Here is a 25,614-nt window from a genome sequence, read left to right as displayed (position 1 = left end):
GGAATCAAGACTCATGGCATTAACAACTACAATAAAACTGTGTTCGTGGTAGAGAAATTGCAGCACTGAAAATTGTAGTATTTAGTGCTTGGTGGTGGAAGGTAAAGGCTTTCTTATCAGTCCAGGCCTGTGTGATTTTATTTACTTATTTTGGTTGGGAGAAGATATTTGTAATAAAATAAAAAACAACTGGTGTCTGGATTACATGAAGAATTTCTATGTATCAGGAAGAAAAAGACCAATGACCCAACAGAAAAATGGGCAAAGAATGAATATACCCAGTTTGCAAAAGAGGAAACTCAAATAGCAAATAAGCCTATTAAAATTATAACAATAATGAGATTATCTTTCATATCCTCTATGTTAGCAAATATTATATAATGTCAGGTACCTTTAAGAGTTGGTAACATGGGGAACGGGTTCAGTTAAACATTACTATTGAGAGTATAAATTGACATACACAATTGGAGAGCCATTAATCAATACATAAAGTTGAAAATGTACACTCTCTACATTCAACAAGTGAATCTACCCTAAGTGGACTTACCGCAGAGACCTCTCAGCTATTTCAGAAGGAGACACACACAAGAATGTTCATTGTAAGTGCTTTTGTAATAGCAAAAATGGAAAATAATCTCACAGGTCATTAGTCTAAGAACTAATAAATAAACTTTGGTTTATCATTACAGGGGAACACTTTAAAAAATGAAATTAATTAACTAGATCTACATACACTCAGCATGAATACATACTCAAATATATCGTTTTATTTTTAAGTAGGTTCCAAAAAGTTTGGTACAGCATACTATTGTTATAAAATTTAAAAACACACCAAACAAAAATCTAAGTTGTTTATAGATACATTTACATGCAGTTAATGTATAAAAACATAACGATTTCAGAATAGTGGCTACCTTAAGAAAGGGAAAAAGGAGAATTATGGGGGAAATATTTATTTATTCTTTATAAACGAAAATAGAAGAAACTGAAGAAAAATGACAAAATGTTAATATCTATTTAAATTTGATTGTGGATACCCAAAGTTCTGTTATAGTACTTTTCATTTTTAAAATATCTCAAAATTGGAAATTAAAGAAAAATCTGCTTTAAAGGCCCTTCACTACTAAATGTTTAGAAACTTATTCTGATAGTTTTGTCTTTATCATTATTCTCTACTTGAAGAATTATGTTTATTAATATATGGTGATTCTTAAATATATACTTATATTTATTATACATAAAGACAAATATATAGAGGTAACATAATATGACATACACGCACAAATATATATTTGTTATTTCTCTTGTTTGCTTGCTTTAGAAAGTGGACAGAGTTGATAATTGTGTAAAGAAATATGGGTTTGAACAACAGTACTTAATCTCTTTGAGACATAGCTTTATTTTATTCCTCTCAAGCTTTTCTTCAACCTAACCCGAGAAAAGGTACAATTTTTATCTCAATATGTTGCTTAAATCATTGGTGACTTAGTGTTCTTATATATGACATTTGAATGCTATTAATTATTTGAAAGTTTTTAAGCATTAAATTTGTAAAATTCTTTGTAAACTATAAAAAGCTGTATTAAAGACAGATTTTAGCATTTCCTTTAATTTCTGTTTTCAATGCCCCTAGACTAAAAATCAAGAGATTAGTACATATTTCTGTATTTATTTATTGAGTGCCTAACACACAACATACAAAATTCATTGCTGTTATTACATCAAAATGAAAAAAAGTAGACATTACTCAATAGTTTTGTCTGTGGAAAGCCATGCTTGTGATCTAAAAATGGGCAATTAGTTTGTGTGATTCTTTTTCTCTACACCTAGAAAGAACCTGTGGACTAAATGAGGGCAAAATATATCTCAAGTCTGATTTTTGAAACACACATTTCAAAAGTGAAATGATTTCCTTGCAAACTCCAGGAATGAAAGAAAAAAAGTTTTTTGACATTTCTGAATCCTATGAAAGTACTTATTTTAGTGTGAGTCACTTGGTGACAAAATGTCTTAGCTTTATTTTGCTTTCATTTGTGAAGAGTATTCCTGCTAAATAATGAATTGTAGATTAGCATTTTTTTTTCTTTCAGCATTTCAAAGATGCCTTTCCATTGTCTTCTAGATTCCACAGTGTCATTGAAAAGTTAGCTGTTTCCCATCCAAGTACTAACCAGGCCCGACCCTGCTTAGCTTCCGAGATCAGACGAGATCGGGCGTGTTCAGGGTGGTATGTCCGAAGAAGATATAACAACCACAATTATTTGAAGTTGATACGACAAGCAAACAGAAAGGACATTGTTGGGGGGGAGAAGGGGAAGGGAGAAGGGAGGGAGGTCTTGGTGATGGGGAGCAATAATCAGCTACAATGTATATCGACAAAATAAAATAATAAAAAAATAAATAAATAAATAAATAAATAAAAAAAAAGAAAAGTTAGCTGTTAGTCTTACTCTTGCTCCCATGAAGATAGTGTGTGTGGTTTTTCTCTGACTGCTTTTATGATGTCTTAGGTTTTTGGTGGTTTGACTATTGTGAGCCTTGGTGTTGTTTCCCTTGTATTTACCTTGCCAGAAGTTTGCAGAGCTTCTTGAATTTGTGTGTTGCTCTCTCATACTTGTTTTAGAAAAGTCTTGGCTACTATCTCTTCAAATATAACAACTGCTTCAATTTATTTTTTTCCCTCTCCTCTGGACTTCAGTTTATATGTATGTTAACTTTTGACTGTGTCTTCCATGACTCTTATGTTCTGTGTTCTCTTCTTTCTCTCTATGCTTCAGGTGGCTTATTTTCTACTGACCTGCCTTTGAATACAGTAATTCTGTCTTTTGCTGTGTCCAATTTTCTGTTAAGCACCTCTGACTGGTTCTTAATTTCAGTTATTACATTTTTCAGATACAGAATGTCCATTTGATGATATTTCTGCCAGAGATGGTTCTTCCATTACTCTGTTAGGCAGTTAGTGGTAGGAACTCATTACCAAACCCAAGTCTGGCTGCCCATGGCCCCCCCAAAACACACAAATGACTAAAAAGTCAAATGTTGGTGAAAAGGGAACAGCTTTATTCAGGACTGGTAATCTGAAGGAGATGTTAGACTAATCCATCTCTCATTTTCAAGTTATCTGATGGTTTTTATGGGATAAGAAGGAGGGAGTGAAAAGCAGGAAGGGGAGACATGAGCTGTGGTGGCTATGTGTAAGGAGCTGTTGGGCCTTACAAACTAACGCCACCTTAAGTGACACTCCAAGCGGTGCCATTGTGGCAGCCTAAGATGGCACCAGGAGGAAGTAGGGTGGGAGTATCCGCGGGAACCTTGCCTTAGCCCTTATTGGCCAAATACGTGCTTCCGGGCTCGTGAACACTGCATGATTGCAATAGCTAGGCATTGAGACAGGATGCATGCTCTCATAACCTTTAAGCTGATTGGAGGATGTAAAAACCTCCCTTCCCCAATTGCCTTTAAAAGCAAGTGCTTGTGTGATAATAAACGGAACTGCTTGACAGAACCCCCACCGCATCTGAATGTTCTTTAACGGGCTGGTTGGGGCCGGGAGCTGTGCTCACCTCTCTTCATGGCTCTCTTCCTCCGTCTCCTCTCAACGGGGACCGGAGAAAGAGGAATCTGGGCAATCCGCCCACCCACCAGAAGGGACACCAAGGCAGGGACTGATAGCTAGGCAAGGGCTGTTCGGGTCAGCTGGTGGGGGACCCGACAAGGAGCCAGGTGCAAATTCTCATCAAGACTCCATCTGGCTTCTATTCTCACTTTTGATGTTATCTTAGGGTTCTGCAGGATTTTGATTTGCTTTGGGGTAGACTCAGCATAGCTTTATTGATTTCTCCCTTGGTTTTACAGGGTCTGAAAAACAGCTCTACACTTAAGAAAATAATGTCATCTACCCCAAGTAACCATGGGAAAAGAGGGCACTCAGAGAAATGCATACTTAGAAACAAAAACTGTCTTTTAAAATTTTCCTGAAGCCCAGGTGGCTTTATGTTCCAGCATGGCTTCAGTCATCTCACTCCAACAAACTGATGATCTCAATCCAATCCAGGATTCACCTGGATTAGTTTTGAGTTGCAATTTTAGGATGCCTTGGCCAAGTTGTGGTTTGACCTTATTCCTTGGGCAATGCCCTCTCAGGTTTGTGACTGAGAGCCTGGCAAGTCTTCATCCTTTTAGCTCTAAAAAACTGGAAGATTAAGTTGCACCTTCCATATTTTTTGAGTGTAATTCATTGGTTTTCTATCACAGGCAGCTTCAAAATCAGGCAAAGATCTTTAGGAGGAAACCTATGGAGTATTTGAAGCAGTCTCTACTCTCTAGTTAGCTTGTCTTCTAAGTACCATGAGATTGTGGAAGATTTTACTTTGTTTCTAGCCTAGAACACCAGGCTCTCATGCTATTCCAGAACTCAAAAAATATCCCTTGGGGGAAAACAGATCATGAGTTCATTGTTATGCTGGTTTCCGATACATCATTCCAGTCCTTGTGAACTTCAAAGACTCCTCTGATATCCTTTCCTCAGTAGAATCTCTCTCTCTAATCCGAGCTGTATTTTCAGACTGCTCTTATAAACAGCAAATTCCCGCAGGGACAAAAACATATGAAGATCAATCATCAGCTTACCTTAGTAGAACTAGAATTTTAGTTTCTCTAGTCCTCCTTACTTTTATAGCTCTCTAATGTGTTTAAGAATATGATTCTTGTAATTCATCTATATTTTAATTCTAGCTGTTGCAGTGGGAGTGTTGGTCTGCTGCCACCTACTATATTCTACTCAAAATTGAAAGTCCTATAGCATAGTTTTGGATTATGTTCCTGGAGGCTTAGACTCAATTTTGATTCTTTAGCCTTCTCTATTTTTCTTCAAGCCATACACAAAAGCTTTTAAATTTTAACCACTCCCCATCTGCCACCACTTATTTAGGCGGAATCTGCTTCTGTTTATAACAAAGAACCTTGACTATTACAGTGGATATTGAAGATGGGAAAAGAAAGCGCTGAGAGAGTTATTAGTTCATAAGAAGACTGAAGTTGAGATAAAGAGGACACGTGTGCAGTGCAGGAATTTCAGGACTGGAGGCAAAACTAAATTCCATGATTATCAGCAGCACATATGAACCTAACTCTAAACAGACCCAATGGGAGTAGCCACATCTCTGTGGATACCAGCAAATATAATGAGAAAAGAGGCCAGTGCTCTAACCAAATGGGATGAGTCACTGCAACCAGAGGAAATCATAAGGACCAGACACTTCCTGCCTGTGCTAATTGGAAATTTAGGTTTATCTTGTACCCAGAAGCCATGTTGGGGAGAAGGAGTTGGAGGGAAAGCAAAAATCTGGAAATGAGTAATTACTCTAAATAGGTTATTTCCAAATAAAGCCACTAGGAAACATTTAGTTGGCAAACTTAAGAGCCAAGATGAGGTAAGTAATTTAAAACACAGAAAACCATATTTTTGCATGTCTGAGTATATAGACTGAAGGTTTCAATCCCTTGACAATACATGGTGAGACAAAGTCTAATGTTAATGCAGGAAATAACTTTTTCCTCTGGCTGTCTTAGAGAAGAACTGAAAATTTAGTTCAAGGTTATCAAAAATATATGTAATGTTATCATACCTGAATTTTCCTAATTGACAAAACTTTTTCTTTTTTTTTTTTGCCAAGTTATATTTTCTTAATAATTGTGAGCACAAAAGTATTTGTTTACTGTGAATTGAATGATTGCAGAGAACATTCCAAAGCCTGTCCTCTATAAGCTTTTGTATAAGAAATGCATGTACTCTTAGAATACTTTTAGTTTGAATACTTACTGCTGTCATTAAAAAAATAAACTTGAAATTTCTTTTATCTGCCTCACCTCCAAAAATAGCTGTTGGAAAGAGCAGCAGATAACCTTTCAGTGCTTTAAAGCTTGAATTTAAAACAAAAGGCAGATAAGAGAAAGATACAACAAAATGTTACCTTCCTATTTATCTAAGAAGTTATGTACACAATAGATGGGCTAAATGAAAATATCAGAGCTCTTTTGTTAGGTTTCCGTTAGGTTCCAGGGAATAGAGAAACAGTTGACATCAGAGAATGAAGGTCTTCTCTGAACATAGCCTGTTTACTGAATGGCCTGGACTCAGTGGTGTACAACTAGCAAGTGACTCCTCCCCAGCTAACTTCGAAAATGCTCTACCAACTTCTCCTTTCCCTGCTCCTAGATGACAGCACAGAATATCCACTAACCTTTTAATAACTTTCATTCTGATTATTTTCTTATTTTCAAGTAATATACTAGAAGCCCAGTGCAAACTATATCGGAGTTTTAATCTCATGCCTAATTCAAAGATCCCCCCTCTCCACACACAGCCCCAACTCCTGCCCATGCAGATGTGTGGCTCGAGGACCTGCAGGAGTGATGTCTTCATCTGCCTCCTATTTTTCCCACTGCATCTTCTGATTTGTCCAAGGTCTAGGAAAAAAAAGAGTGGGGTTTAGGGGACAAGGAATAACATCTCTTTTTTTAGCTGGGCTCTTTCTCCTCTGGCTTGCACTGGCTGACCATCAAGCCTTTCTTCATGCCAGCAGTCCACATGCTGTCTCTTCAGAGCCATCTATTTGCAGCAGTAGGTTCTTGCTAGACATTCCCCTTCCCACCTCTGACTGCCACACTGTGCCAGTCCCTGACACAGACAGTACAACTTATGGCTAAGTTACTGTTTAATATTTCAGACCCAGCCCTATTCAGCACTTCTATGTTTCACAGTGGAATTTCCTGCCTTGACCTTTCACCTTTCTTGGACAAGGTCCCTCAAGACACTTGTGCTGCCTTTGGAAGTATCCATTTGCTCTTTAGCTCTTGCCTTTTAGGAAGAGGAGATACTTGGAAAACCAGAGAGGCACTTTGGCATGATAGGTACTCGGAATAGATTTGAATAAGCAGCAATCAAGACCCCACATTAATTCTTGGGGACTGAAAAGCCCCTTTTAGGTCTTTCTATTTACTTTTCAGTTCTAAGATGGAAGGATTTCTGTCATTCTGTATCTTTAGTTTGAAAACATGTATTCCTAAGGGGGTAGAAAACAAAAACAGAAAATTGGTCTAAAATCTAAGTATGGCAGGTAGCCTGCATGTTTTGAGGTGTGGGATGCGGAAGAAGTAAATTTCCTCAAATCTTAACACAAGAAATTTTTGACATGTGTACATGAATTTGAAATATTCATTCTTAATGAATTCACTTTTTATTTCCCCACTAACTTTTAGACCCTGAAAAATAATAAATAACAGGAAATACATGGGTTTTAAGTAAATTAAATTTACAGGACAGAGGGTTTCAGTTACTTTTGTGTTCTTTGGGGAGTCTTTTCTTTTTATCATTGTTGCCCCATTCCATATGTGTTGCCACAAAGCACTTTTGCACATTTTTTCCCTCAGAAAATTATGCTGTATAGAATAAGACTGAAAGAAGAGAGTCTACTATTTTCAGCTTTGAAGCAGATTTCATGCATCAGACTTTCCTGCAGTAAAGCCAGATACACGTACAGAGCAATGAAATGCCAGAAAGGAGAAACACAGAACTTGACCACATACGTGGTGTTTCTTTTTCCCTGTGGGAATTTGTTTAAGCAGTTGATAATGGGTTTTTGGAAAGAAAATCGCCCACAGTATGAAATGCAATTATCATCTATATGTCATAGGGCAAATTTACTTGGGCAAGATGTTCTTTTGAGAAATGCAGACTTTCAACATCAAAACAAACAATTTAAAAATTAAAATAAATCCATCAAAGTTCGTCTTGATTTTTAAAAAATAGTGTGCTCAATTTTACAAGTCCTGGAAACAAATCTGTGCATCTATATAAACAGACACACACATGTCTTTATACATATATGCTGTGCTTTATCATTCAGTACATTTGCATGTGAGCATTTATGTTTCTAATAAACTCCAACTAGAAGATGTCTTGATATCTGTGAAGAGAAACAATAATTTGCAATATTCCATAGCCCTATTTCTTTTAACTTGAACCTGGTACCTTCCTAACTTTCCAAACCTAATCCAATGTTATAACAAAAATATCAATCATAATTCAGATTATTGAATGCTTTCTGTATGCTAGCAGTTATTCATAGCAATTGTGTACTGGACACAAAGAATAATTGTGTTTTGTAATGATGAATATGGTGGTCATCCTTTCTGTACATCCTCGCCAGCATGTTATTTTCTGTATTGTTGATAATAATCATTCTAAGTGGGGTGAGATCCCTTATGATTAGCGATTTTCAGCATTTTTTCATGTGCTTGTTGGTCCTTTGTATGCTCTCTCCATCTTCTTATTTTATTTTTTTCCTTTGCAGAATTGGATACCCACATGAATGCTGACTGACCTTTTCTATCGTATTTATCTGATTATATAGCATTTGGAAATTGTGCTTACTCTGAAAGAATAAAGGTGTTTTGGAACTGAGCCATCTATCCAAAAAGAACACACATGGAGGAAGACCCAACTGATATTTATGTCCTCAGTGGGAGAAATTCATAATGAAAAAAAGCCTAGATAAATAGGTTGTAGCAAGGATCTGATTTTTACAACAGAAATTGAAGAAACAGGAAAGACTTAATCTATCAAATTCTACAGTGTGGATTTGTTCAGTGTTCTTTAACTCTGACCACAATTGATTTGCATTTTAGGAGGAAAATAGGAGGATTAAAAAAAGTGAAAAGAAGACATGAATTTCCTTGACTCTGTTAACTTAAGAAAAATTCATGCTTTTTTTTGGTAATTAGTATATTTTGTGTGTGTGTGTGTTGATTCCTTATTCAGTAGAGAAGGAAGCAATATATTTTTGATCAGTTATGGTTATTGCAAGAGCTGACATTTTTATGTACCATTTCAGTTATAATAACTAAGTTCATGTGATTAATAAACTTGAATATGACTTTTTAAAAAATCACTTAAACTATGTGTATGCTTAGAAGTTTCCAGACTTATAAAAAAATAAGAATACATGGCTTTTTATATTAATTTTTCTTAAGTTTTGTTAACTCTGTCTCTTTAGGTCATGAAATAGGTCACTGAACACATTTTTTTATAAAATTTGTAATCATCTGGCATGAGCAGAGTAGGAAGAGATTTGCTAACTTTATACAATGTGTTGATCAATAAGACACTTGACTTTAACATACCTGTGATTATAGAATAGATTCTTTAGTAGAGTTACTCAGATTCCAATGACTTATTTGTCTGTTTTCTATATAGAATATTTGAATACCAAGTAAATGCTCTACCTGTTAGTTATTGCCCCTTAAAAGCCAGATATACTTAATTCTCTTGATTGATCAATTTTATTTTATTTTTTATTTTAACATTTACTCATACACTTTTGTGGGGTACAGTATGTTGTTTCAATACATGCATATACTGCACAATGATTCACTTAGGGTAGTTAGTGTAGTTTTGTACCTGTTAGTCCATCTCTTCTTCTCTTCCGTCCCCCATTCCCCTCCCCTCCTGGCCTCTGGTAACCATTATCCTACTCTCTACTTGGTAACCATTATTTTACTCTCTACTTCTATGAACACCACTTTTTTTTCCCGTTTTTTTAGTTTTCACATATGGGTGAGATCATGCAGTATTTATCTTTCTGTGTCTGACTTACTTCACTTAACATAATGGTTTCTAGTTCCATCCTTGTTGATGCAAATGATAGGATATCATTTCTTCTTATAATTGAAAAGTATTCCATTGTGTATATATATTCCACAGGGGATTTTAAAAAAATCCATTCATCGGTTAATGGGCATTTAGGTTGATTCCATCTCTTGGCTATTGTGAATAGCATTGTGAGCGCAGGTGTCTTTTTGATATATTAATTTCATTTCCTCTGGGCATATAACTGGTAGTGGGATGGCAGGGTTGTAAAGCAGATCTATTTTTAGTTTTCTTAGGAATCTCCATACTGTTTTCCACAATGGTTGTGCTAATTTACATTCCCATCAACAGACAGGAGGGTTCCCTTTTATCCACATCCTTACCCAGCACGTTATTTTCTGTATTATTGATTATAGCCATTCTAACTGTGGTGAGATGATGTCTCATTGTGGTTTTAATTTGCATTTCCCTTATGATTAGTGATTTTGAGCATTTTTTCATGTGCTTGTTGGCCATTTGTATGTCTTCATTTGAGAAATGTCTGTTCAGGTCCTTTGCTCATTTTTTATTTATTTTTATTTTTATTTATTTATTTTTTATTGGCTATGCATTTTCATGGGGTACAAAGCTGACCATCACCTCCTGTACCCAAGGTGTGAGATCAGATCAATACTATCAGTATGCTCATTACCACAAATTGCCATTATTCTCCGTATCCCCCACCCATCCTCTCCCCCGACTTCCCTTCCCCTCTGCCCCTCTACCCAGGCAACCCTAGGCATGTTCTCTCACCCTGCAAGTCCAAAGCACCACTGTGGTCATTTTTTCTTGTCTTCTTTCTTTCTTACCACTCACTTATGAGTGAGGACATGTGGTATTTTTCCCTCTGTGCCTGGATTATTTCACTTAACATAATTTCCTTCTACCATTTTTTAATTGGTTAGTTGTGGTTTTTTGCTGTTGAGTTGTTTGAGTTCTTGATTCTGGATATTAGCCTCTTGTCTGATGTGTAGTTTGCAAACACTTTCTCCTATTCTGTAGGTTGTCTCTTCACTTTGTTGACATTATCAACAAAGTGAAGAAGCTTTATAGCTGTGCAGAAGCTTTTTAGTTTGATGTAGTCCCATTTGTCTATTTTTGCTTCAGTGCCTGTGCCTGCGTAGTCTTGTTCAAAAAAGCACTGCCCATATCCATTTGTGCAGCATTTTCCCTATGTTTTCTTCTAGTAGTTTCATAGTTTTGAGTCTTAAATTTAGGTCTTTGATCCATTGTGGGCTGGTTTTTATGTATGATGAGAGATAGGGTTATAGTTTCAATCTTCTGCATGTGGATATCCAATTTTCCCAGCACCATTTATTGAAGATGCTGTCCTTTCCCCATTGTATATTCTTGGCAACTTTGTTAAAAATCAGTTGGCTGTAAGTGTGTGGGTTTATCTCTGGGCTCTATTCTGTTTCACTGGTCTATTTGTCTGTGTTAATGCCAGTACCATGATGTTTTGGTTACTATAGCTTTATAGTGTATTTTGAAGTCAGGAAATGTGATGCTTCCAACTTTGCTCTTTTTGCTAAAGATTACTTTAGCTATAGGAGGTCTTTTGTAATTCGATACAAATTTTCAGATCATTTTTTCTATTTCTGTGAAATAGGTATTGGTATTTTAATAGGTATTTTGGTATATAATTGGTATTTTGATAGGTATTGCATTGAATGTGTAGTTAACTTCGGTAATATGGACATTTTGATAATGTTAATTCTTCCAATCCATGAATATGGGATATGTTTTCATTGCTTTGTGTCTTCAGTTTTTTTCACCATGTTTTATAGTTTCCATTGTAAAGGTCTTTCATCTCCTTGGTTAAGTTTACTCCTAGATATTTCATTCTTTTTGTAGCTATTGTGAATGGAATTACTTTCTTGATTTCTTTTTCAGCTATTTCATTATTGGTGTACAGGAAGGCTATTGATTTTTGTGTGTTGATTTTGTACCTTGCCCCTATGCTGAATTCCTTTATTAGTTCTGGTAATATTTTTTGTGTAGAGGCTTTAGGATTTTCTGTGTGTTATTTTATTTTTTAACAGACTAAAAAAAAGACTATTTCTTTTTAAGAGCAGATTTAGGGTCAAAGCAAAATTGATAGGAAAGTACAGAGATATCCCATATATCCTCGGATCACACACAGGCACACTGTCCTCATTATCAACATCCCCCACCACAGTGGTACCTTTGTTACAATTGATGAACTTACATTGACACGTCATTATCACTTGAAGTCCAAAGTTTACATTAGGATTAATTCTTGTTGTTGTGCTTTCTATGGATATGGACCAATGTAGAATGACATTTATCCACCATTGTAGTACTGTGTAGAGTAGTTTCACTGCCTTAAAAATTCTCTGTGCTCTGCCTATTTATTTTTCTCTCCCTCCTAACCCCTGGAACCCACTGATCTTTTTACTCTCTCCATAGTTTTGCCTTTTCCAGAATGTCATGTAGTTGGAATCATGTAGCCTTTCAGATTAGCTTCTTTCCCTTAGTAATGAGCATCTAATTTCCTCCATGTCTTTTCATAGCTTGATCGCTCATTTCTTTTTAGTGTTGAATAATATTCCATTATCTGGATGGGCCACAGTTTGTTTATCCAATCACCTGCTGAAGGGAATTTTGGTTGCTTCTAAGTTTTAGCAATTATGAATAAAGTTGCTATAAATATCTGTGTTCAGGTTTTTGTGTGGACATAAGTTTTGAACTCCTTTGGATAAATACAAAGGAGCACTATTGCTATATTATATGTTAAGAGTATGTTCAGTTTTGTAAGAAACCACCAAACTGTATTCTTTTTTTTTTTTGTCTTTCTTCATGACCGGTAAGGGGATCGCAACCCTTGGTGTGGTGTTGCCCGCACCGCGCTCAGCCAGTGAGCGCACCGGCCATCCCTATATAGGATCCGAACGTGTGGCGGCAGCGTCGCTGTGCTCCCAGCGCTGCACTCTCCTGAGTGCGCCATGGGGTCGGCCCCAAACTGTATTCTAAAGTGGCTGTACCATCTTATATTCCCAGCAGCAATGGATGAGAGTTCCTGCTGATTCCTTGACAGCATTTGGTGTGTCAGTATTCTGGATTTCAGCCATTTTAACAGATGTGTAGAGGTATCTCATAGTTGTTTTAATTTGCATTTCCCTGATGACACATGATTTGAAGTATCTTTTCATATCCTTATTTGCTCTCTGTATATGTTCTTTGGTGAAATGTTGAAGGTTTTGGCCCATTTTTTAATCATGTTGTTTTTATTATTGTTGAGCTTTGAGACTTCTTTGTATATTTTAGATAACTGTCTTTTACCTTATGAGTCTTTTGAAAATATTTTCTCCCATTCTGTGGCTTATCTTCTCATTGTCTTGACCTTGTCTTTCACAGAGCAAAAGTTTTTAATTTTAATAAAGTTCAGTTTATCAATTTTTTCTTCTATGGATTATACCTTTGGTGTTGTATCTAAAAAGTCATCCTCATACCCAAGGTCATCTAGGTTTTCTCCTGAATTATCTTCTAGGAGTTTTATAGTTTTATGATATACATTTAGGTCTATAGTCCATTTTGTGTTAATTTTTGTGAACAATGTAATGTCTATATCTCAATTTATTTTTTTACATGTGGACGTCAAGTTGTTCCAGCTCCATTTGTTGAAAACACTACCTTTGCTGCAAAATCTTTGCTTCTGTGTCAAAGATCACTTTACTATACTTATGAGGGTCAAATTCTGGGCTCTTGATTCTGTTCCATTGATTTATTTGTCTGTTCTTCTGCCAAGACCACACTATCTTGATTACTGTAGCTTTATAGTAAGTCTTGAAATTGGGTAGTGTTGGGCCTCCAATTTTGTTCTTCAATATTGTGTTGGCTATTTCTTCTCCATATAAGCTTTAGAATTGGTTTGTCAATAACCACAAAATGACTTGGTGCGATTTTGATTGGTTTGCATTGAATGTATAGATCAAGTTGGGAAGAACTGACATTTTGACAATAGTGAGTCTTCCTATCCATGAACATGAAATAACTCTCCATTTGTTTAGTTCTTTAATTTTTTCATCAGTTTTGTAGTTTTCCTCATATAAATCTTGTACATATTTTGTTATATTTATATATACTAACCTTATATTATGCAACCTTGCTGTAATACCTTATGAGTTCTAGGAGTTTTGTTTTGTTGATTCATTCAGATTTTTAAACAGACTATCATGTCATCTGTGAACAAGGACAGTTTTTCTTCCCAGTATGTATACCTTTTATTTTCTTTTCTTGTTTTGTTGCATTAGTGAGGACTTCCTATATGATGCTGAAGCAGAGTGGCGAGAAGGGACATCCTTGCCTTATTCCTGATCTTTGTGGGAAAGCTTTGAGTTTCCTACTATTAGCCATGATGTTAGTTATAGATTTTTGTAGATGTTTGCTATGGTTTAAATGTGTCCCCTGAAAGTGCATGTTTTGGAAACTTAATCCCTCTGCCTTCATGAATGGACTAATGTTGCTGTCACAAATGTGTTTGTTATCATGGGATTGACTTTGTCATGAAAGTGAGCTCTCTCTGGCCCTCTTGCTTTTGCCCTCTCACCATGTGATTCCTTTTGCTTATTATGATGCAGCACAAAGGCCCTCACCATATGTTAGTGCCGTGCTATTTAAGTTCTATGGGGATGCTGGTCAGACCTTCCTCCAACCTCACAGCTTTCAAACTTTGGCTTAGATATTTACAATCTTTCTCTGCACAGGTTACTTAGCAACCATGTCAGAGCAAGAAACACTATGTTTGTGTAAGATAAGTCAATGTGAAACAAGTAACTCTTAGTCTCCCATGTCAACACATTATTTCCCTTTGGCATAGTTCCATCTTTGTCTCCAATCCCCTCATAAACTCCCAGTTCCTCTCCAGGGATTGCAGGGTGCAGCTGCAGAGGTCTGGATCATCACCCACTTAATCCTTCCCATCTGTAAGTTACCCATCAATAAACTTAATAATAATAAAATATGGAGTTGCCTACTTCATTTTTGGTCTCAAGATATTTTCTCTGTAGGTGGACATTTTGACTTGGGTCCACCTCCAGACAACTTCCCAGGCTTCAGGAACTTAAGCTAAATAAACTCCATTTCTTTATAAATTACCCAGTCTATGGCATTTTGTTATAGCAACAGAAAATGGACTAAGAATATTCTTTATCAAGCTGAGGAAGTTCCCCTTTATACCCAGTTTACTGAGAGTTTGTATTTTGAATGAGTGTTGGGTTTTATCAATTTTTTTTTCTGCATCTATTGATAAGATCACGTGACTCTTCTTTTGTCTGTTGAAGTGATGGATTACATTAATTGATTTTATTTTTATTTTTATATTTATTTATTTATTACAAATATTCATGAGATACAAAGCTGATTGTCCCCCCTCCTGCCCATTATGTGAGGGCCAGATTCATACCGGGGTCATACCCATTACCAGAAATTGCTTTTGTACCCTTTGTTCCCTCCCAATTATCCCCCAACCTCCCTCTCTCGCCTCCTCTCCCCTCCACTCCAATTTGTAGCCCTAGGAATGTTCCCTCCCTCTGTTGGATCATGGCACCACTGTGGTCTTTTTTCCTGCCTTCCTTTCTCTCTTAGCTCCCACATATGAGTGAGCACATGTGTTATTTATTCCTCTGTGCTTTGCTTGTTTCACTCAACATAAGTCTCTCCAGGTTCATCCATGTTGTTGCAAACGGGAGTATTTCATTCCTTTTTATGGCAGAGTAGCATTCCATGGTGTATATATACCACAGTTTCCTTATCCAGTCATCTATTGATGGACATTCAGGTTGGTTCCATATCATGGCTATGGTAAACAGAGCTGCAATAAACATGGGAGTGCAGGTATCTCTTCAACATGATGATTTCCATTCCTCTGGATATATACCCAAAAGAAGGATTGCTGGATCATATGGAAGATCTATCTGTAGTTGTTTAAGAAACCTCCAAATTGTTTTCCAAAGTGGTTGTACTAATTTACATTCCCACCAACAGTGCAGAAGCATTCCCTTCTCTCCACACCCTCGCCAGCATTTGTTATTCACCGTCTTTTTGATTATAGCCAGTCTAACTGGAGTGAGGTGGTATCTCAGTGTGGTTTTAAATTGCATTTCCCTGATCACAAGTGATGTTGAGCATTTTTTCATGTCTCTGTTGGCCATTTGTATGTCTTCCTTTGAAAAATGTCTATTCAGCTCCTTTGCCCATTTTTTAATTGGGTCATTAATTTTTTTACTGTGTAATTGCTTTAGTTCTACGTATATTCTGGATATTAGTCTCTTGTCAGATGCATAGTTAGCAAACATTTTCTCCCACTCTGTAGGTTGTCTTTTCACTCTATTGATTGTTTCTTTTGCTGTGCAGAGACTTTTTAGTTTGATATAGTCCCATTTGTTTATTTTTTCTTTTGCTCCTTGTGCTTTTGGGCTCATGTTCATAAAGCCTGTGCCCTGACCTAACTGCTGAAGTGTTTCACCTATATTTTCCCTCAGTAATTTTATAGGTTTGGGTCTTATACCTAGGTCTTTAATCCATTTTGAGTGGATTTTAGTGTATGGTGAGAGATGCATATCTATTTTCATTCTTCTGCATATGGTTATCCAGTTTTCCTAGCACCACTTGTTGAAGAGGCAATCTTTTCCTCAATGTAGGTTTTTGTTGCCTTTGTCTAATATCAGATGGCTGTAAGCCTGAGGAATGATTTCTGGGTTCTCTATTCTACTCAACTGTTCTGAATGTCTATTTTTATACCAGTACGATGCTTTTTTGGTTACAACAGCTTTGTAGTATAATTTGAAGTTGGGCAGAGTTATGCCATTGGTTTTTTTTATTTTTGCTCAGGATTGCTTTGGCTATTTGGAGTCTTGTTTTTCCATATGAAAGGTAATATTGTTTTTTCCATCTCTGTGAAGAATGTCATTGATATTTTGATGGGGATTGCATTGAATCTGTAGATTGTCTTTGGTAGTATAGACATTTTCACAATGTTAATTCTTCCAATCCAAGAGCATGGAATATCTTTCCAACTTTTTGTGTCTTCTTTAATTTCTTTCAGAAGTGGTTTGTAATTCTCATTGTAGAGGTCTTTCATCTCCTTGGTTAAATTGATCCCTAGGTATCATATTATTTTTGGTGACAATTGTAAATGGGCTTACTTTCTTGATTTCTCTTTCTATTAATTCATTGAGTATATAAATGCCACTGATTTGGGGGCATTTATTTTGTATCCTGCAATGTTACTGAAGTTATTGATGAGCTCTAGGAGTTTTTTGATAGAGTCTTTAGGTTTTTCTATATATACTATCATGTCATCTGCAAATAGGGAAAGTTTGAGTTCATCTTTTTCAATCCGGATGCCCTTTATTTTTTTCTCTTGCCTGATTGCTCTAGCTAGTATCTCCAGTACTATGTTAAATAGAAGTGGTGAGAGTGGACATCCTTTTCTTGTACCTGTCCTTAAGGGGAAGACCTTCAATTTTTCCCTATTCAGAATAATACTGGCAGTGGGCTTCTCATAAGTGGCTTTTATTGTGTTAAGATTATTTTCCTTCTACATCTAATTTGTTGAGAGTCTTTATCATGAAAGAATGTTGAATTTTGTGAAATGCTTTTTCAGCATCTATTGAGATAATCATATGGTCTTTGTCCTTGAGCTTGTTGATGTGATATATCACATTTATTGACTTTCTTATATTGAACCATCCTTGCGTCCCTGGGATGAATCCCACTTGATCATAGTGTACAATTTTTAAAAATATGTTGCTGTATTCTAATTGCTAATATTTTGTGGAGGATTTTAGCATCTAGGTTCATCAAGGATATTGGCCTATAATTTTCTTTGTTTGTTGTGTCTTTATCTAGTTTTGGTATCAGAGTTATGTTGGCCTCATAGAATGAGTTTGGGAGTGTAGCATATGTTTCAATTGTTTGGAATAGTTTCATGAGAATTGTTATTAACTCCTCTTTAAAATTTTGATAGAATTCAGCTGTAAAGCCATCTGGACCCAGACTTTTTTTCACTGGAAGATTGCTAATTACTGCTTCAATCTCCTTGCTTGATATTGGTCTGTTCAGGTTTTCCATCTCTTCTTTGTTCAGTCTTGGTAGTTTATATGTGTCTAGAAACTTATCCATATCTTTCAGATTTTCAAATTATTTTCATACAGTTGGTTATAATAGTCTCTAATGATTCTTTGTATTTCTGTGGTATCAGTTATAATGTCTCCCTTTTCATTTCTGATTTTTGTTATTTGGATCTTCTCTCTCCTTTTTTTTTTTGTTAATCTAGCTAATGGTGTGTCTATTTTGTTTATCTTCTCAAAGAACCAACTTTTAGTTTTGTTGATCTTTTCTATTGTTTTGGGGGTCTCTATTTCATTTATTTCTGCTCTGATCTTTTATTTCTTTCCATCTACCACCTTTAGGTTTGGATTGTTGTTTTTCAATTTCTTTGAGGAATAGTGTTAGGTCATTTATTTGAAGTCTTTCCATTTTTTGACTTAAGCATTTACTGCAATAAATTTGCCTTTTAGTACTGCTTTTACAGTATCCCCCAAATTTTGGTATGATGTATCTTTATTTTCATTAGTTTCTAGAAATTTTTTGATTTTCTGTTTAATTTCTTCTTGAACCCAAAGGTCATTCAGGAGCCTGTTATTTATTTTCCATGTATTTGTATAGCTTCCAGCATTTTGTTTATTGTTTATCTCCAGTTTTAGTCCATTGTGGTCTGGAAAGATACTTGGAATGATTTCAATTTTTAAAAATTTGCTGAGACTAGATTTGTGACCTAATTTGTGGTCTATCTTAGAGAATGTACTATGAGCTGATGAGAAGAAAGTGTATTCTTTAGCTGTTGGGTGAAATGTTCTGTATATATCTGCCAAGTCCAGTTGGTCTAGGGTGAAGATTAAATCTTGTGTCTCTTTGTTGACTTGTTGCCTGGAAGTTCTGTCCCACACTGAGAGAAGGGTGTTCAGGTCACCCACTGTTAATGTGTTAGGCCCTATCTCCTTCTTTAGGTCTAAGAGCATTTGCTTGATATATATGGGTGCTCTGGTATTTGGTGCATACATGTTTATGATTGTTATGTCTTCTAGCTGGATAGTTCCCTTTATTTCTATAATGGCCATCTTTGTCTTTTTTAATGTTTTTTGGTTTAAAGTCTATTTTGACCAATATAAGAATAGCTACTCCTGCTCGTTTTTGGTTTCCACTTGCATAGTATATCTTTTTCCATCCCTTCACTTTTAGTCTATGAGTGTCTTTACAGGTGACCTGCATCTCTTGAAGATGGCATATACTTGGGTCTAGCTTTTTAATCCAGTCAGTCTGTGTCTTTTGAATGGGGAGTTTAGTCCATTCACATTTAGAATAGTTATTGAGAAGTGTTGTTTATTTCCTGTCATTTAATTGCTACTTGTTTAGGTGGTTTATATATCTTTTGATCATTATTTCCCCTTTTATTTCTCTTCTTCAATGTGAGTTGGGAATTTAAGGTGGAATGATTTAGCTTCTTTTTCTTGCTGGCATTTTTGTTTTAAATGTGGGTTTTACTTTTTCTTGTGTATTCGTGATGGTAGTCACCATTATTCAGATTCTAGATGAATGACTCCCTTGAGAATTTCTTGCAGGGCTGGTTGTGTGGTGGTGAACTCCCACAACTTTTGTTTGTAAGGAAAATACACTATTTCTCCCTCATTTCTGAAGGAGAGCCTTGCTGGGTAAAGAATTCTTGGCTGGGAGTTTTTTTCATTTAGTACTTTGAATATATCTTTCCACTTTCTCCTGGCCTGTAGGGTTTCAGCTGAGAAGTCTGCTGTTAGTTTGATGGGGGTTCCCCTATAAGTGACCTGACGCTTTTCTCTTGCTGCTTGTAGAAGTCTCTCTTTGTCTTTGAGCTTTTTGAATTTAACTATAATAAGTCTTGGGGAGGATCTTTTGGGGTTGAATCTGGGGAACTTTGAGCTTCCTGGATCTGAGAAGGTCTGTATCTTGACCTACACCTGGGAAGTTTTCTGTTACTATTCCCTTGAGTAGGTTTTCAATACCTTTTCCTTTCTCCTGCCCTTCAGGAATTCCCTCACTTTGGATGCTAGAGCACTTGAGGTTGTCTGCTGTCTCTCTTAGGTTTTCCTCATTATTTTAAATTCTTTTTTCCTTTTTTTGGTCTGCCTGAATTATTTCAAAAAGACCATCTTCAAGCTCTGAAATTTTTTCTTCTGCTTGCTCTACCCTGCTGCTCAAGCTCTCAGTTGTGTTTTTTATTTCACTGAGTGAGTCTTTCTTTTCTAGGAGTTCTACTATACTTTCTTTTTATGGTATTAATCTCTTTGTAGATTTCCTCCTTCATATTCCGGATGTTTTTTCTTGTTTCATTGTGTTCTCTTATTGAGTCTTCCTTTATTTCTTCAAGTTTTCTTAAGATCATTGCTCAAAATTCTTTTTCAGACATTTCAAGGATTCTCTGTTCCATGGAGTCTGACTTTGGGGCATTACTGTATCCTTTCAATGGTGTCATTTCTTCTTGACTTTTTGTACCTCCAGTATTTTTTTCACTCATGCTTGGTCATTTGGTAGGGGGTTTGCTTCTTCTGTTACACTGAGGTTGGCTATGGAGTGGCCTTGGTTGCTACTGTGGAGGGGGGGGAATTGTCTTTGCTTGACAGTAGGTGTGGTGATGGTTATGTTAAACCACCTTAGTTCCCATTTGAGACTCTGTGGTCGCAGAATGAGCCCCTAGTACCATGGAGTTCTGCTGGGCCAAATTTGGTGGGTCAGATCCATAGGCTGGTATGAGGCGGGGTGAGGGACTGTGTCCAGCCATGTGGTTCTGCTGGCTGGTGTTGCTGCTAGCTGCTACCATTGAGCTCACCCGCATGGTGCCAGATCAGGTCATGGGTGCGGGGCCCAGAGCTCAGAGGGAGCTGGGTAAGGAGGCTGCAAGGGGCCACATGGTTCCACTGGCTGGTACCGGCAGGCTCACCTGCAGGATGCCAGTTCAAGGCACAGGGGTAGGGCCTGGAGCTCCCCCCCACCTGGGTCCAAGGCAGAAGGGTGAGGGGGCTGTGTGGATCTGCATGGTTCCACTGGCTGGTGCTGCTGCCGGCCACTACTGGTGGGCTCACCTGCACGCTGCTGGTTCAGGGCATGGGGACGGGGTCTGGAGCTCCCCCACATCTGGGTCTGAGGCGGCGGGGTGAGGGAGCCATGTGGAGCCATGTGGTTCCACTGGGTCTACATTAATTGATTTTTGAATGTTGAAACAACATTGCATACCTAAGATAAATCCCACTTGGTCATGGTGTATAATTCTTTGTACACATTGTTGAATTCTTTTTGCTAAAATTTTGTTGAAGACTTGTACATCTATGTTCATGAGAGATATTGGTCTACAGTTTCCTTTTCTTGTAATGTCTTTTTTTGACATTGATGTTATGGTAATGCTGGTCATAGAATGAATTAGGAAGCATTTTCTCTGCTGCTATTTTCTGAAAAAGATTGTAGAGAGTTGGCATAGTAATTTACTTACATGTTTAGAAGAATTTACCAATAAAACCATTTGGGCCACTGGTTACTGTTTTGAAAAGTTATTAGTTACTGATTTGATTTCTTTAATAGATATAAGCCTATTCAGATTTCCTATTTTTTCTTATGTGTTTTGGAAGATTGTGTCTTTAAAGGAATTGGTACATTTCATCCAGTTCATCCACATTAAATTTGTGGGCATAGAGTTGATCATAGTATTCCTTGATTATCTTTTTAATGTTCCAGGGACTTGCACTGTTGTCCTTTCTTTCATTTCTGACATCAATAATTTGTCCTCTCTTTTTTTCTTAGTTACCATGACTACAGGCTTATTGATTTTATTAATCTTTTCAACAAAACAGCTTTTGGTTTTGTTGATTTTTTTCTATTAATATCCTGTTTTCAATTTCATTGATTTTTACTCTACTTTTTATTATTTCATTTCTTCTGCACTTGGATTTAATTTGCTCCTTTCCCCCCCATTTCCTAGGGTGGAAACTTAAATGACTGATGCTACATCTTTCTTCTTTTCTAATATATGCATTTAATGATATACATTTCTCTCTAAGCTCTGCTTTTGCTGCATGTTACACATTTTGTTTTCTCATTTACTGCAAACAATTTTTAAAATTTCTTTTGAGATTTCTTCTTTGTTTCAGGTTATTTAGAAATCTGTTGCTTAACTTACATTTATTTTGAGATTTTCCAGCTATTTTTTTGTTATTCATTTTTAGTTTAATTTCACTGTGCTCTGAGAGCAGGCACTGGATAATTTATATTTTAAATTTGTTGAGGCTTGTTTTATGGCCCCCACGGTGGCCTATTTTGGTGAATGTTTTATGTGAGCTTGAGAAGAACGTGTATTCTGCTGTTGGATGGAGTAGTCTGTAGATGACCATTAAATTAAGCTGATTGATGCTGCTGTTGAGTTCAGCTATGTCCTAACTGATTTTCTGCCTGCTGGGTCTGCTGATTCCTAATAGAAAGGTGCTGAGGTATCAGCTATGCTTGTGGATTCACCTAGTTCTCTTTGCAGTTCTATCAGTTTTTGACCCATGTATTTTGACATTCTGTTAGGCACATGTGTGTTGAGGATTGTTAGATCTTCTTAGAGAATTGACCTCTTTACCAATATGTCATTCCATCTTTATCCCTAATAACTTTCCTTGCTCTGAGGCCTGTTCTGTCTGAAATTAGCATAGCTACTCCTGCTTTCTTTTAATTAGAGTTTGCAAGGTATATCTTTCATCATCCATCTACTTTTAATCTATATTTGTTTTTGTATTTAAAGTGTTTTCTTGTTGACAACATATAGTTTGGGTCTTGTTTTTTGATCCACTCTGACAACCTCTGTCTTTTAATTAATGTATTTAGACACTGATATAGTTGGATGAATATTAACTATATTTTTTATTATTTTCTATGTTTTGCCCTTGTTCTTTGTTCCTATTTTTGCCTTTTTTAGTTTTATTAAATATTTTATATGATCTATTTATTCTCCTCTTTGAGCATATTAGTGGTACTTTTTAATTTTTACTTTTTTTTAGTGATTCCCCTACATTTTGCAATATATGTTTACAACCTATCCAAGTTCACTTTCAAATAACAGTATACCATGAGTATGCAAGTATTATACCTTGTAATAGTGGTACTCACATTCTCACAGGTAGTACAAGTACCTTATAATAACAAAATAATTGTAATTTCTATCTTCCATTTCTTATATTACTGATGTCATTTATTTCACTTATACATAAGCATACAAAAGCACATATATATGTACATAAGCATACAAAACTAAATACATTTTTGCTATTATTATTTTGAATTGTTATCTATTTGATTAATTAAGAGTAAGAAAAATGAAAGTCTTGATTTTACCTTCACTTATTCTTTCTCTGATGCTCTTCCTTTCTGTAGATCTGAGTTTCTGACCTATGTCATTTTTTCTTCTCTCTGAAGGATTTCTTTTAACATTTCTTGCAAATCGGGTCTACTAGGAACAAATTTACTCAATTTTTGTTTGTCTGAGAAAGCCTTTATTTCTCCTTTACTTCTAAAGGATAATTTCACAGGGTGCAGAATTCTAAGTTGGTGTTTTCTTTCTCTCAACAGTTTAAATATTTCAGTTCACTCTCTTGCTTGCATGGTTTTTGAGAAGTCAGATGTAATTCTTTGCTCCTCGCTAGGAAAGGTATTTTTTTCCTCTGGATTCGTTCATGTTTTTTTCTTTATCTTGGATTTTCTGTAGTTTGAAAATGATATACCTAGGTATACTTTTTTTTTTTTTTCTGCCGTTTATCCTGGTTGGTGTTCTCTGAGCTTCTTGGATCTGTGGTTTGATGTCTGCCATTAATTTGGGGAAATGCTCAGTCATTATTGTTTCAAATATTTCTTTTGTTTCTTTCTTTTTTCTTCTTCTTGTATTCTCATTACATATATGTTAAACCTTTTCTAGTTGCCCCACAGTTCTTAGATATTCTCTTCTTTTTTTTCCAGTCTTTTTTGTTTGTTTGATTTTCCACTTTTGGAGATTTCTGTTGATAATACCCTCAAGCTCAGAGATTCTTTCCTCAACCATGGCCAGTCTACTAATAAGCCAGCCAAAGACATTCTCCATTTCTGTTTCAGTGATTTTGATCTTTAGCATTTTGGGGTTCTTTATTAGAATTTTTATATCTCTGCTTACATTGCCTATCTTGTCTTGCATGCCTCTACTTTATCTATTAGAGTCCCTAGCATATTAATCATAGTTTTAAATTCTCATTCTGATAATTTCAACATACTTGCCCTATCTGAGTCTGGTTCCAATGCCTGCTGTCTTTTAAACTGTGTTTTTGCCTTTTAGTATGTCCTGTATTTTTTTCTTGATAGCAGGGTATGATGTACCAGGGAAAAGGAACTGCTGTGGATAGGCCTTTAGTAATGTGGGGTAAGGTGTGGGGGAGGGGAATCATTCAATGATTAGATCTTAGTTTTTTATTGAGCATGTGGCTGAGCATGTCCTTGTGGACTATGAAGTTCACACATGCTTCTCAGTCACCATTGCCCCCTCAGGTCAGACAGGGTGACTAAAATTGGCTGGAGTTGTATATTTCCCTTCCCCCAGGTCAGGCAGGCTCTGATAAAACTCCAGCAGGTTAGGCTCTGGTTAAATAGTTTCTCCTGAGGGCTAACTTTGTTAAGAAGAACAGAATGCTTGCATAAGGGAATTTTTCTTTGATATTGATTGAGAACCAGGTGAAGCTCCCAGAGGCAAAACCCAGAAAAGTATGGGGTCCTCCTCACTGGATCCTCTAGAATTTTTAACTCTCAGACTGGCCCACTCTGAGCCTTCAGCAATTTGTCAGTTATGGTTCTGGTTTTCCTAAGCTGGTACTGTTTCTCACAGAGGATTCAGCTCCTGGAGTTCTGTTCTGGCAAGTTGTGATTCTCCATATAAGTCTGTCAGTTTCTCTAACTGGAGAGTATCAGTGGGTTCTGACACCTTAGTGATCTTGCAGATCTGAGAAGAGTTATTGTTTTTCAGTTTGCTCAGCTTTTTACTTGTTAGAATGGAGTGGTAACTTTAAAGCTTCTTACCTGCCTGACCAGAAACTAAAAGTCAATGTATTTAGTTTCAAAATTTAGTGTTCTTGCTAAAAATTTTATTCTAATGTTTAGCATTTCAAATAAAGCTCCCTTAGGCTCCATAAGTGTGGGGAGATAGTAGCCTATGACTCAGAGGTCTGAGACGATTTGGAAGGGAAAATCTAGTAAAGTATTTTTATTTTTTTGAGAATGGGTTAACTGTGTCCACAGAAGTAGTCTCAGCTCTCTCCACTGGCTGATTTTGTGGTGTGATTTGAGGAGTTCTTTCTAAGAAGCAGAGCTCTAGTGCTTCAGTCCCTTGTATCATGGATGCAGAGGTCAAAAAGGGCATTAGGATGTTGACTGTAGTGATTGACCCTGATTATCAATGTGGTATAGGGGTGCTACTTCTTAATGTAGGCTGCTAGGAATATGCCTGAAACTAGGAGAACTTAAGAGTGCCTAGAATGTATTGCCATGTCCAGTTATAAAAGGTAATGGCTAGCTATTAGGCAGGATCAACAAGAATTAAGAACCCTCAGACAATCATATTTGGATCATCACATAAGTAAGAAATACTGGCTGATAAAGGTGTTGCATGTTTTAGAATTGTTTTTTATAGTTAGATGTTTAAAAATACCATGTGAGAAGATCTGTATTTTAATAAAGGAACTTAGTACTCTAACATTAGTTACTTTTTTTTTTTTTTTTTTTTTTTTTTTTTTGTCTTTTTTGTGACCGGCACTCAGCCAGTGAGTGCACCGGCCATTCCTATATAGGATCCGAACCCGCGGCGGGAGCGTCGCCGCGCTGCTAGC

At 36.4% G+C, this 25,614-nt stretch overlaps 1 pseudogene; it reads right to left on the bottom strand.

Annotated features, from left to right (window-relative positions):
• Window positions 1-20,564, bottom strand: part of LOC134381663 (large ribosomal subunit protein eL15-like) — a 47,153-nt pseudogene extending 26,589 nt beyond the window's left edge.
• Window positions 20,565-25,614: the final 5,050 nt, after the last annotated feature.

The sequence above is a fragment of the Cynocephalus volans genome, chromosome 7 (genome assembly GCF_027409185.1).
Source record: "Cynocephalus volans isolate mCynVol1 chromosome 7, mCynVol1.pri, whole genome shotgun sequence".
NCBI lineage: Eukaryota > Metazoa > Chordata > Mammalia > Dermoptera > Cynocephalidae > Cynocephalus > Cynocephalus volans.
This window is presented reverse-complemented; position numbering and strand designations above follow the sequence as displayed.